Below are 13,256 nucleotides of genomic sequence, written 5' to 3'. Positions count from 1 at the left end.
TTCACTATGTTATAGCGGATCCGATTTATCCATAAGAGGTTATACATATGTTGATTGGGCTGGTGACCAGTATGATAGAAAATCAACCTCTGATTATGCATTCTTACTAAATGGTGGTGCAATTTCATGAAAAAGTAAGAAACAAACTTGCATAGCCCTGTCAACTATGGAATCTGAATTTCTGGCTTATGTATCTATAGTACAAAAGTTGTTTGGCTGAAGAGATTCTTTGGCCATTTAAACATCGTAAAAAATTCTAAGGGTCCCATGATTTTATATTGTGACAGTCAAGTGGCTATCGCATATACGAAGGATCCTAAATATTACAACAAATCAAGCATATTGACATTAAGTATAACTTTGTTAGAGACATAGTAGCAAGTGGAGAAATAAATTTACAATACATTCCTACAGGACAAATGATATTTGATCCCTTTACTAAGGCGGTATCTAGAGACTTGTTTGACAAACATGTTATGGCTCTAGAACTACGCAGGATATGATTATATTTCTGTATTGTACATGACTTGATTGTGTTATCAATATAAGAGTCTTGAATTTATGTTCAATCTCATATGCATGTAAAAATGTGTTTTATTGATATAGTATGTTGAATAAGTCGCAAGATTGGCTCTCTCACATGAGCAATTGCCTCTTACATTGAGAAACGTGAAGAAAAAAGTTCCACCATCAGATTATGACTTGTTTATTAAATCCAGATATGAGTTTCTCTAAGAATATGTATTTGAGGATTATTAAAGAAAGAAATTCAGATTAGACATTAGATATGTCTAGATCTAGATCTATACAATGTTGAATGATTAAAAATATTAAGACAGACACATCAATATAGGTGAGAACATCGTAGCACGTATTTCATACCACGTGTGCTTAGCGACCAATGGGTTACTGAAAGAACAAATCCTTGCTTCTTCATTGTGTGAGACCCTTAAGGATTTTAACTTTTTATTAAAATACCCTTAGACCTTTGACTATTTCTTGATGTTTTAATTTGTGTTACTACTTTCACATATTAATAATAGTCATGAAAGATTTGACAACGTGATGCATGTCTAAGAAAGCAGTTGATTTGGAACAGATAGATTCGAGTAGAAAGGAAAGACGATTAAAATAAATATTTTAACTTGTTTACAAAAGCCGGTTGTTACACTAACCATATAAGAGTCAAGTGTAATTATGTATATAAAGTTAATCATGAAATCGAGTTCACCTCTCTAAGAGAATGAGGGATAGGATAAGTAACTACTAAAGTAGTGAATAAAGTCTGGGGTATTGTGAGTATTAGTATCCTCATATTACTAAAGAATTCTTTCCACATGTGATTGGATTCCTATATGTAGCTTGTAAAACCTTACAGGTAAAGCTCGTGATGCTCGCAGGCTGCATGAACTATTTGTCGTATGAATTGGTAACTTATTGAAGTCATACTGGTTCGGGTCTTGTCCACCTTATGCAAATTGGGAGATGTTGGATTATGAGTCATGGATCACCCATATGGACCGACCCAACCTGAAAACTTTTCTTTTTATTTGAAGAAGAAGATAAGATTATATTTTGAAATTTGGGGGGAATAATTATAAATAGAAATTGTTCAACATCCCCTTATATGTTCTAATATATGCTTTTTCTTAATTAGAGAGAGGGTGATGAAAGTTAGAACACAAAAGCATGAAAAGTGTTGTGACCGTTTCTTGACATAACAAAAATACCTAAAAGTATAAAGATATTTAGTTTGTGAAATCACACTTTAATTCCAAGATATTCAAAGCAGACTTCGGGCAGATTCTTTCGACGTCAAACTCATCTTCTTCCGCTGCAACATATTAAGGTATACATTGATTTTGCTCCGTAATTTACTATCACATATACATACGATGATTTTTTGTGTATTTTTTGTTGTTTTTTTGCTTAAAAAGAAATTCATTCATTCAGAGGTTAAGGGGGTGGGTAAGGGTGCTCCCCACAGCTAGAGGGGACAAAAATATGATGTTCAGGTCAACATCCTGGCCCTGTAGGATAATTGAGTTGTTCTTAATTGTACGATTTGTTAGTGACCCATTACAATCCGATTGCATATAGGCATTTAAAAAATAAGGTATTTACGCATTCGCCAAAATAATTTTGGTGCCATCAAGATCTGACTTTTGGCTCTTTCTTTAGCTAGCATATTCGTCACCGCGTTCTGTTTACTGAATATTTTGTCTGGTGCTTCTTCTTGTATCTCTATCATTAGTGAATTGCACTCAAAGATGAAGTTATGGTATGAAGGATGGTCGTTAGCAACCATTTAAAGAACAACACTAGAGTCAGTTTCAATGAGGAAATTAGCGAAATTGTCAGATTTAGCAATTAATAGTCCATGCCATAATACCAAAAATTTGTCCATAGCGGGGGTATTATGGGGAGATCCATCATAAACTCTACATTCCAGCCTCTATTATGATCCCTAAAGAGTCTACTTATCCCTCTTATTCCAAGATTGCCATGGGCTGAATCATCAATGTTAAGTTTTAGCTGCCCATTAGATGGAGGATTCCACTTGATGGCTATGGTGGTGGAGTTGCATGGTTGAGAGGGGATATTGAAAGCTAGCATATTAAATACAGTAGCTAGGAAGATGGCCATTTCAGTGGAAATTATGGAGGTTTTATTGTTAAAATTGTTATCATTCATGTACAACCAGATGACATAGAAACAATGTGGGAAGAGGACTTCCCACGAGAGCCGAGCATTAAAAGGTTTACCTCTAAGTTGCTGCCAGATAGTGTCCTAATTAGCAATGGATAAATTAATACAAATTTGGTTGGGTTTGTATCTGGCTTTTTGAAAGAGCTCTGCCCAGAAAAAGATAGCATTTGGGCACCGAAAGAAGATGAAGTTGGCCTTTTTCTCCTGATTTTGGCACAAGGGGCATTGAGGGTGGATGGAGAGTCTAATATAGTTTAGATAAGCATTGGTGAGGAGTCTGTTGTGGAGGAGAAGCCAGAGAAAGTCTTGGTTTTATTGGGGGTTTGGGCTTTCCAAACGAGCTTGAAGTTTCTCTAGGTGTCCTGTTGTATCCCAGGTTTAGAGATCGGGTTGTGTACTTCTTATACTGAATACAACATTTCTAGTTAGACCCCAAGCAGTCTTATCACCCTCGGATGGTGAGGGAGGATGGTACTAGTGATGATATTTCTTAAGTGGTGTGGTAGCTCTATAGAAAGGTGGCTAAAATCCCAAGTTCCATTCTAATGGAGTTGATTGATGGTGGTATTCATATAAACAGTGGTAAGAGGACCATGGATGATACTTTTAATGTTTCCCAAGTGAGGGATCTATCTATCACTAAAGAATCTGACTCTGTCCCCTTTGCTAACTCTCCAGTTTATGCCTCTAAAGAAATTATCTCAGCCCCTAAGAATATTTCTCCAGGCTCTTTATCCATGGCCAGTGTTGTAGTGGTTGTATTTAGAAAGCATAATTCGACCCTAAAGGTTGTTAGGGTGCATGGCAAGTCTCCATGCTAAGTTGGCATGGAGTGCTCTATTTTTATTCCATTTTTGTGGAGACCTAGCCCTCCATTACTTTTGGGAGTGGTGAGGGTGTCCCAACTGAGCAAGTGAAGGTTTTTTTTTTAGCACTGCTACCCCAAACAAAATCTCTTTGATTTTTGTCAATAAGTTCCAGGATTTTGCTGGAGACTTTAATGTAGTGCATGATGTGGGTTGGAATACTGTTCAAGGTAGATTTAGCAAGTACTGTTCTACCATCCAAGTTGAGGAATTTGGTTTTCCACCCTGCAAGCCTTTGATGCATGTTATCCAAGATGAATTGGAAGTCACTGTTCTTGGGCTTGCTGTGAATATAGGGTATCCAAGGTATTTGCCAAAATCCTGACTAGCTTAGATATTGAGAATTTGAGCACAGGTGGATGCATTAAAGGTGGTACAATTTTTAGAGAACAATACTTTTGATTTTGTATTATTGATGGTTTGCCCGAAAATATTACTGAAAGTTTTCAAGATATAAATAATGGTTTGACAGTTGCTAGGGGAATCCTTATCCAGTAAGGTGAAGTTATCAACAAAGAAGAGGTGAGAGATCTTAGGACCACCATTGGTGATGCCAATGGGGTCCCATCTTTTAGATCTGACTTCAGTGTCAACACCTATAGAAAGTCCTCCATGTACAAGATGAAAACATAGGGTGACATAGGGTCTCCTTGTCTAATACCTCTGGAGGGATTGAAGAATTTTATTTTGGACCCATTGACAAGTATAGAGATATATAAGGTGGAAACACAGGACATGATAAGCTTAGTGAGTTTATCAGAGAAGCCAAAGATATAAGGGTATCTTTTATGAAGGACCACTCTATTTTGTCAAAGGCTTTCTCTAGATCAATCTTCAATATCATGTAGAGTCCTTCCCCCTCATCTTATTGAAGTGGGTGATGTACTCATGAATAATGATAGCATGATCAAAAGCTTTTTTATTAGCTAAAAAGCTGGCCTGACTGGGACCAATAATAGAGGGGGGGTAGGGCTTAATCCTATTAATAATGGTTTTAGTTACTAACTTATAGGTAGTATTACAAAGGCCTATGGGTCTAAAATTCCTAAGAGATCCAACATCCCTACTTTTGGGAATGAGATGGATGAGGGTAGCATTGTTCTCAGCAGGCATGTTGGAGTTAAAAAAGACTTCCTTACAGAAGTCTATGTTTTTAGGACCAACAATGTTCCAAAATTTTTGAAAAAGGAGGGGGTACAGGCCATCTGGACCTAGAGCTTTTAGAGGCTTGAAGTATTTGAGGGCTACCAAGATTTCCATATCCCTAAGGTAGAGTCAAGCCTATCCGTTGCATTTCTTGTAAGAATATTGGAGTTATTCTCTAGAATGAAGTGACTGTTAGGGCTAGAGGTATTGCTGGTAGTGAAGAGGCTGCTAAAGTGATTGATGATGTGGGCCTTGATATCATTCTCACCAGAGATGGTATTATCTACATTATCTTTGAGCTTCATAATTTGATTCTTTTCTCCTCCTATTAATTATGGAAGAGTGAAAGAAAACAGTGTTGGCATCTCCCTCATTGAGTTAGGAGATTCTAGACTTGGCTTTCCAAAAGTCCTCTTCATATTTAAGGCCACTATCATAATCACATAAGAGCTCATTCTCCAAGTTCTAGAGAAAGTTGCTAGTATGATAGTGGGGGGATTTCTAAATGTCATCTAACCTAGCCAAAATAGTTTTGAGTCTGTGGAAGATATTGCCAAAGACAGTAGTATTCCAGTGAGTGGCATTTGCATGGAATTGAGAGACGTCTTGGTGAAGGATAGTGGATCCTAAGAAGTATCTCTCTACTAGAGAGTGGAAGAATTGGTGGTTAGACCATATGGGTTCAAACCTAAAGAGTTTATCCCTTTGCTTAGTAGTTTTTCTTGTGAGAGACGGGAGGAGAGGACTGTGGTCTAACTTGGTCCTAGGCAAGTGGGTAATGAGTGCATCAGGAAAGTGGTTTATCCAAGAGGTATTGGCAAGGCATCTGTCTATCCTTTCCTGGATAAGGCACCCCCGGTTTCTATACCTTTTGTTGGTCCATGTGTATTTGCATCCCCTATAAACAAGGTCCACCATATTGTAATAGTTTAGACAATTCCAAAAGTGGTTGGCCCTATTATTACAAGTAGGGGCACCCTTAAGTTTTTCATTGGTTGTCAGAATTTTGTTGTAATCTCCCCCCATAAGCCAATCCCCAGTAAGAGATTTAGCAATGTTGCATAACTCATCCCATAGCATTAATCTTAAATTAAGATTAGTGCTGGCATGAATAGCAGAGAAAAAAAAGAGTCAAGGCTATTGTTTACCATCACAGTTGCAGGGATACCTTGAGAGGGTGTGGAGCAGTGTTGGAGATGAAGAAGGTTTTCTTTCCACAAAAATACTATACTCTGTTTCCTTGCAACCTCACTAGACTATAGGTAAGCATCAAAGCAAAGGTATTCAGTGATGTTCTTATAATCTACCATCTTGGTTTCCAGCAAGGCAATCATAGTATGATTGTGAGACTTTATGAGGTTGTTGCGTTGGCGCTTGAAGTTGGCACTATTATCCCCCCTCGTGTTCCATATTATAAACTGCATGGGCTTAGATGGTGTTGGCGAGGGGTAGTTCATGGGTTGTTTCCCTTTGTCCTTGTGAGAGCTCTTCCTCAGGTCTATCTGAGGGATTAATGCAACTGCCGGTGGGATCTGTTCCGTAGCATTCCTCAGGGTCAGGCTGAGGACATTCATTGTTAGGGGATAGAGTACAGTAATAATTAAGGTTAAGGACTCTTTGAACTCTTTCCTAAGAGGCCTATTTAGAAAGAAGCTTTCTATTTTTGGGTCCCCAAAGTCCGCCAAGAACTGCTTCATATCTACATTGGCCTGTTTTAGTTGCTCTAACACTGTGGTGGTCACTTCTTTTTGGTCTGCTCCCTTTTAAGGTGGTTGTGGAGTTTTTACCACATTGTTTTCCTCCAGAGGGTTCCAAGGAATGAATTTTAGAGCGTTCGTCTTCGAGAGGTAAGGGGTTATCGGATAGAAGGGTGGACTTTTGAACATGTAACTCATAAGTGAGTTGTGTTCATTGGAGTTTATTATGTTCAATGTCCCCATCATCTAAGCTTGTAGTACCGATTGGCACCAAACTTGGTAGCCCAACGTTGATACTATGTGGTTCAACCCATCCTTCATAATTTACGCCATCCAAGCTGGGTCTTGGATGAGTAGGACTATGGGTTGGTCCCCTATCATGAAGCAATGTGTGATAGTTTTATCTTCTAGAATTAGCTTCACCCAAGAAGTTGGTACTCTGTTCGGTGGAGGTGGTGTTGTAGTAAAAAACAATGGCACCTTTAGAAAGAGGGGGTTGTTGGAGGTGTTCGAGTTGTTGGGTGGTATGTAAGACATTGTTATAGTGGAGAGAAGGAGTAGGTTCTCGGGTGGGGTTTTGGGGCTTCAAAAGAGCGGTGGTTGGTAGAAGTGGAGTTAATTGACATGACTGCCTTGGTCATGTCAAACGTCCTAGGGTGATGATTATCCCTAGTGCACTTTGAGCAATTTTTTATGTAAAAAACTGGGATTATATTTATTGCAAACTAATTATTTTATATAATAAGTATCTATGAAATTTTCCTTATTTTTAGCTCACCATTTTCTGAAACAAATGCCAACCAAACCTTAAGCTTTCTAACTTTTTTTTCATGTGTGTTTAATTCTCGATTTTTCATTGGTATAAAAACAACCATCCTAAAAGATGCGAAGGAATGCGATATTCATATTGTTGAGTTTCATCAATGAGAAACCAGTATAGGGTAGAGAGTAACAGAAAGAGTGAAAAACTATATTTTCTATTGTGTCTTAGCTCCTAAGTGTACAATGTACAATGTATAGAGAGAGAGTCAACTAACTACTCTTGCTCTAACCGCCTCTGCCCCACTATCTCAACTCTAACTATAATTAGTTACAACTACTACTTCGACAGCCTATCATCTACTAACTAATTCACTGCAGCCTTACACATTATTCTATTGCCATCGCAACACCCCTCCTCAAGCTGATGCTTGAAAGATATCTTTCAAACCCAGCTTGGATATCAAATGTACCTGTTGTCCTTTGCCTAAACGTTTAGTAAGTACATCAGTCTCTTTCTCTCTTGTGGAGATATGATGAGTCTTTATCATCCCTTGAATTAGTTTATCTCTTACAAAATGGCAGTCTATATCAAAATGCTTAGTTCTTTCATGAAAAAATGGATTAAATGTAATTTGAATTGCAGCCTTACTGTCTGTAATACCCTGCATTTTTGGGCTAGTCTATGAACTGTCGTTATAACATGTAGAATCTATAATCCAAGTGATTCCCATGTGAATATAAGTTTCATTATCCTTATACTCATGTTTGATTTGCTTTTGAAGTGAAAAATGTTCATAGAAATCATTTAGAGCCAAGTTGAGCTAAGATTCTTTGATTCGTCCAAAATTTGATATTTGATTCTACAAAGGTCTACTTTAAAAGTGTATAAATTTTTATATACATGGAATTTTCATCTTAAGACCTACCATATTGTATATAATTGAATTAGCTTTCCAACAATACCAATTTCGCCAAAATCTGATACTCGAGAAAAAAGTTACAGCCATTTTCGTGAATAGGCAGTAAGTCAAGGTGATATGCCCGCAGTGCTCTGGCTATTTCGGCCCGTGTAATTTTTTGCAATCAATATCCGCATCCAAGAAGGGTATTTGGGTCATTTCCCACCCTTAAATAGCCCCAAAAACACAAGATTCAGCCCCAATAACCAAAATATACTCACTTTCTCTCAAATTCCCTCAGGAACAAGCCCTAAGGTTTCTAATTAAAGATCCAAATCACAAAGATTTCACCGTCAATCTTCCAAGAATCAAGCATCAAGGTATGTTAGATGTTGATTCATGGGTCTCTTCCACCCATGAAGTTCTAGAATCCTTTTTAAAATACAAAGATTGTATATTTATTAGTTTTCATGATTTATTTGAATTGAAGTTCATGTTCATGTTGTTGTTGGGTTTTAATTCTTGTTTTAGATTACAAGTTCCAAGATTTGATCCTAGTATGTGATGATTTACATGATGTTCATGATAAATCCTTCAATTTACAAGTTTGTTGATGTAATAATGATAATTAGATATAGTGATTATTGTGTGACGAAAGTATGCTCCCCATATGTTTGATAAAATGCCTATGTGAGTGAAATAATGCCATTATAGCATGTTAGCATGTAGTCCCCATTCATGTACAAGTTAATGCATGACAAGTGTTTGATGAAAGACCTTATTGAATGAATCATGAGACATTAGTATGCATCTTATGACTTTCAAGTACTTGATGAAATGCCTCATTGATTGTATTGCGAGTGATTGACTATTGTCATATTATTTAAGAATTGCCATGTCTTATTAATTTATGCTATCGAGTCCTAGGGGTATTCAATACCCGATAATTTGCTGATTACCTGGAGCTAGTGTCAGTTTCAAGATAATCTTAGTCATGCCATAATCATCAGAATTCCATCAGTTATCGAACTTAGAAAAACTCAGTAATCTTAGTATCAATCCAATCCAGTTTCAGTAATCAGTTCAAAACTCAATAGTATTCCGACAGTCAATGAAACTCAGTGAACTTAGTTCAGTTCATTTAAATAGTACTATCAATAAAAGTTCAGTTAGCCTAGTATGAACTAGGAAATTAGTTCAGTGTCTTTCAGTCGGGAGTAGGAACTAACACCGAGCGAGTGCAGGGATGACGGCTTCCAGTTAGAGAGGGAGAGTTGTTAGTAGCAATCCTTGTACTCAAGAACTACGTAGCCAATGTAGGATATGAGAAGTCACCCATCAGTTTAGGCTTGACTATCTCGCAGGAGCCACCCGTCAGAATAAGACTTGGCTACCTCCCAAAGATCACCCTCAGATTAGGCTTGACTTCCTGTTCAAGGTCACCCATCAGATAGGCTTGACCACAACAGTATCTTTACTCGTGGCACGATACTAGCACACTTCCAACTGGGATTACAGGTTAGACCCTACTCAGTTTACTCAGGGGAATGCCGGTTAAGTGATACCTCCCACATTCTCAGGTTCAGATTCAGTCTCAGCAATAGTACTCAAATAGTTCTATAGATACAGGGCTGTCAGATACAGTCACTCAGCTCAGTCAAGAACTCAGATAGTTCTTCAGATTCATTACTATTAGATACAGTCACTTTGTTATCAGTATCAGTATTAGTAGATTTAGGGATCACCCGCAAGATAGGCCTGATCCCAAGGGTCACCCGATAGATAGGATCGACCCCACAACAGTCATCTGTAATACAATACTAGTAGACCCAATTATTAGTATTACAGTGTCAGTAAACTCAGATAATAGTTAGACAGTATTCAGTGTCACTACAACTTCAGTTACAGTTTATGTACTCATGCATGTATTCTTACACAGTCATGTTCACGTTACTTAGCCAGTTATAGTTCATGCATATGAACCTTTGTATTCAGCCTTACCTCATCTAGCATACCAGTACATTCCCACGTACTGGAACATACTTTCTTGCGCTATGGTGCTTTATACCATAGGTTCAGACGCACGGGAGCCCAAGCACCCTTAGCAGCTCATATTCAGCCTGCAGCAGTAGACTTAGTAGTGAGTCCTCATCATTCGAGGATGTCCTCATTTCTTTATTAGATTAGATTCAGTATTTCAGTAGACGGAGTTAGTTGAGGAATTGTCCCATCAACTCCACAGTTTAAACAGTTGTAGAGGCTTTTCAGACTAGACATTCAGACAGACTAGAGTATTTTCAGATAGGTGTTTTAGTTTTGGTATTATTATACCTTATCCAGTTTTATTTAAGTATTGAACCTTATGGAAAGTTCTGCCAAATTTTCGCATTATACAGTGTTATTATTCAGCTATTGCAGCAGGTACCAGTCATGGGTTAACTTGTGGTTCTTTGAGATTATGAGCACCATGTAGCGTCCAAGGTTCAGAATTCGAGGTGTTACACTATCACAATAGAGATCTATAGGCAATGTAAGTTCAACTCCCAGCTCTTTGTAAAGACCACATAGCCAAGTGAGCTCAGTAACCACAGATGTCATACTTCTAAAATTAGCTTCAGCTGAACTTCTAGCTATTGTATCTTGTTTTTTCGAGTTCCAGGACCCTACAACATCTCCATACTTCACTAGGTAACCTGTAATCGACCTCTTTGTATGAGGTATGTCCCCTAATCTGAATCCCAATATGCAACTAGTGTATCTGATTTTTGAGCAAGCATCAGTAATCCTTGACCAGGTGTTGTTTTGATATATCGAACTACTCTTAATGCAGCCTCCATGTGTGAATCCTTGGGTGCATGCATGACTCAGGACCTGTACTGCAAAGGATATATCAATCCTTTTCATAGTTAGATACAACAACCTACCAACCAACCTATGGTACTTGCCAATATTTACCAGGGGTTTATCACAAGAATTATTGCTGGAAGTATCTACACAAGTATCATATTCTATAGAGGTTAACCTTGTGCTGGGATCCAAAGGAGTTTGGTCAAGTTTATCTCCACTCAATCCCATTTCTGAAATAAGTTCCAGAGCATATTTGCGCTGAGATATGACAATTCTATCCTTGGATCTAGCAAATTCTATCCCAAAAAAGAAGTTAAGATCACCTAGATCCTTCATTTTGAACTTCAACTTTAGATTATTCTTTGTTCTTATTATCAGTTCCATGTTACTTCCAGTAACTAGAAGGTCATCAACATACACTAAAACTATCACCAAGTCATGCTTAGTCTTCTTTGTGAACAAAGAATAGTCATAGTGACTTTGAGAAAAGCCAAGTTGTACTAGAGCTGCAGTCAGCTTTAAGTTCCATTGTCTAGGAGCCTGCTTAAGTCCAACAGGGACTTATGTACTTTGTAGACTTTACCAAACTCCCCCTATCTGCAAAAGCTCGGAGGAATAGTCATATAGACCTTTTTGAAGAGTTCACCATGCAAAAAAGCATTGTGAACATCCATTTGTTCGATAGTCCAATGATGAGCAGCAGCAATATCTAAGACAGACCACACTGTAACCATCTTAGCTACAGGGGAAAATATTTTTGAATAATCAAGCCCCTCTTGCTGGGAAAAACCCTTTGCTACCAGACGTGTCTTGTACCTCTCAACAGCCCCAGAAGCTAAGTACTTCACTTTATACACCCACTTACATCCAATAGGGTGTTTATCATATGGGAGATCAACTATACTACAAGTATTGTTTGCATCTAGAGCTGAAATTTCAGCTTGCATTGCCTCAACCCAATAAGGGTCAAGAGCAGCCTCTTGAAATGTTTTAGGCTTCACAATAGCAGAATAAGAGGCTAAAGCAGCAGCGAAAGCAGGAGAAAGAGAATCATAACTAACATAGTTGGAGACGGGATACAAATAAGAAGATGTCTTGGGCTGAGTAACAAAGTCCTGGAGCCAGATGAGAGGTTTGCTAGTCTAGAAGATCTCCTAATTGGAGGAGGTGCATCAGGTGGAGGTATAGATAAATAAAAATCTGTAGCAGGTGGAGGTGGAGATGTAGGAGACCCAGTTAAAGGAACAGAAACAACTGGAGAAGCAGGTTCACTAGGCATATCAGCAAAATGCAGAACTAAAAAAATAGAGGTCCCTTGAGAAGAAACTTGAGAAAGGGAAAAAAGTGATTCTTGAAATGAGATATCCCTACTAACAAACAACTCTTTTGTGTGAATATTATAGTTTATAGCTCTTTTGAAGAGTAGAATAACCAAGGAAAACAGAGGGAATAGCCTTTGGAGAAAACTTATCTAATTTCTTGACTTGAGTAGCATAAGCCAAGCAACCAAAGACTCTGAGGTGATCTAGAGTAGAAGGAGTTTTATACAAGAGCTCATATGGAGTTTTACCATGAAGTACAGATGAAGGAATTCTATTAATAAAATATATTGTTGTTAAAGCACATTCACCTCAGAACCTTAAAGGAACACAAGACTGAAACCTTAAAGACCTGGTAGTGTCTAGAATATGTTTTTGCTTTCTCTCAACTACACCATTTTGTTGAGGCGTGTACACAAATAAACTCTGATGAAAAATACCAAGGCTATGTATAATTTCAGACATTTGAGAATTAAAGAACTCACACCCATTAATACCTTAACATAAGCATTGAACAAATTCTTTATCTGAAGAAGAAAGTGTTTGAGTGCAACTATAACTTCAAATTTGGAGTTCAACAAAAAAACCATGTATACCTTGAAAAATCATCTACCAAGGTCATAAAGTACCTTTTCCCATCAAAGGTAGGAACCCTATTGGGACCCCACACATCACCATGAAGTAACTCAAAACAACCAGAAGAAGTAGTAGAACTTAAAACAAAAGAAAGTATAGATTGTTTTACCAATGGAGACACAGTACAGTGTTCATTAGTAATATCACTACATACATTCTTGAAGCAGTTCAGACCTTTTAAAGTAGGTAAAGGGACATGTCCTAGCCTTTTGTGCCATAGAGATAAGCTTATTCTAGACTTTCTCAGACTGGCTGCAACTGGAACAGAAGAAGCATTATCACCAGTTTGAGGTCCTTGAGAAGTTAGCTGTCAGTCTATATTTTTCACATATAGGTCATTCTCTAGTCTTTCAATCCCCCTTACTTTCCCACTGA

This window comes from Capsicum annuum, chromosome 11 (assembly GCF_002878395.1).
Source record: "Capsicum annuum cultivar UCD-10X-F1 chromosome 11, UCD10Xv1.1, whole genome shotgun sequence".
In the NCBI taxonomy this organism is placed as follows: Eukaryota; Viridiplantae; Streptophyta; class Magnoliopsida; order Solanales; family Solanaceae; genus Capsicum; species Capsicum annuum.
Note: the sequence above shows the minus strand (reverse complement) of the source record.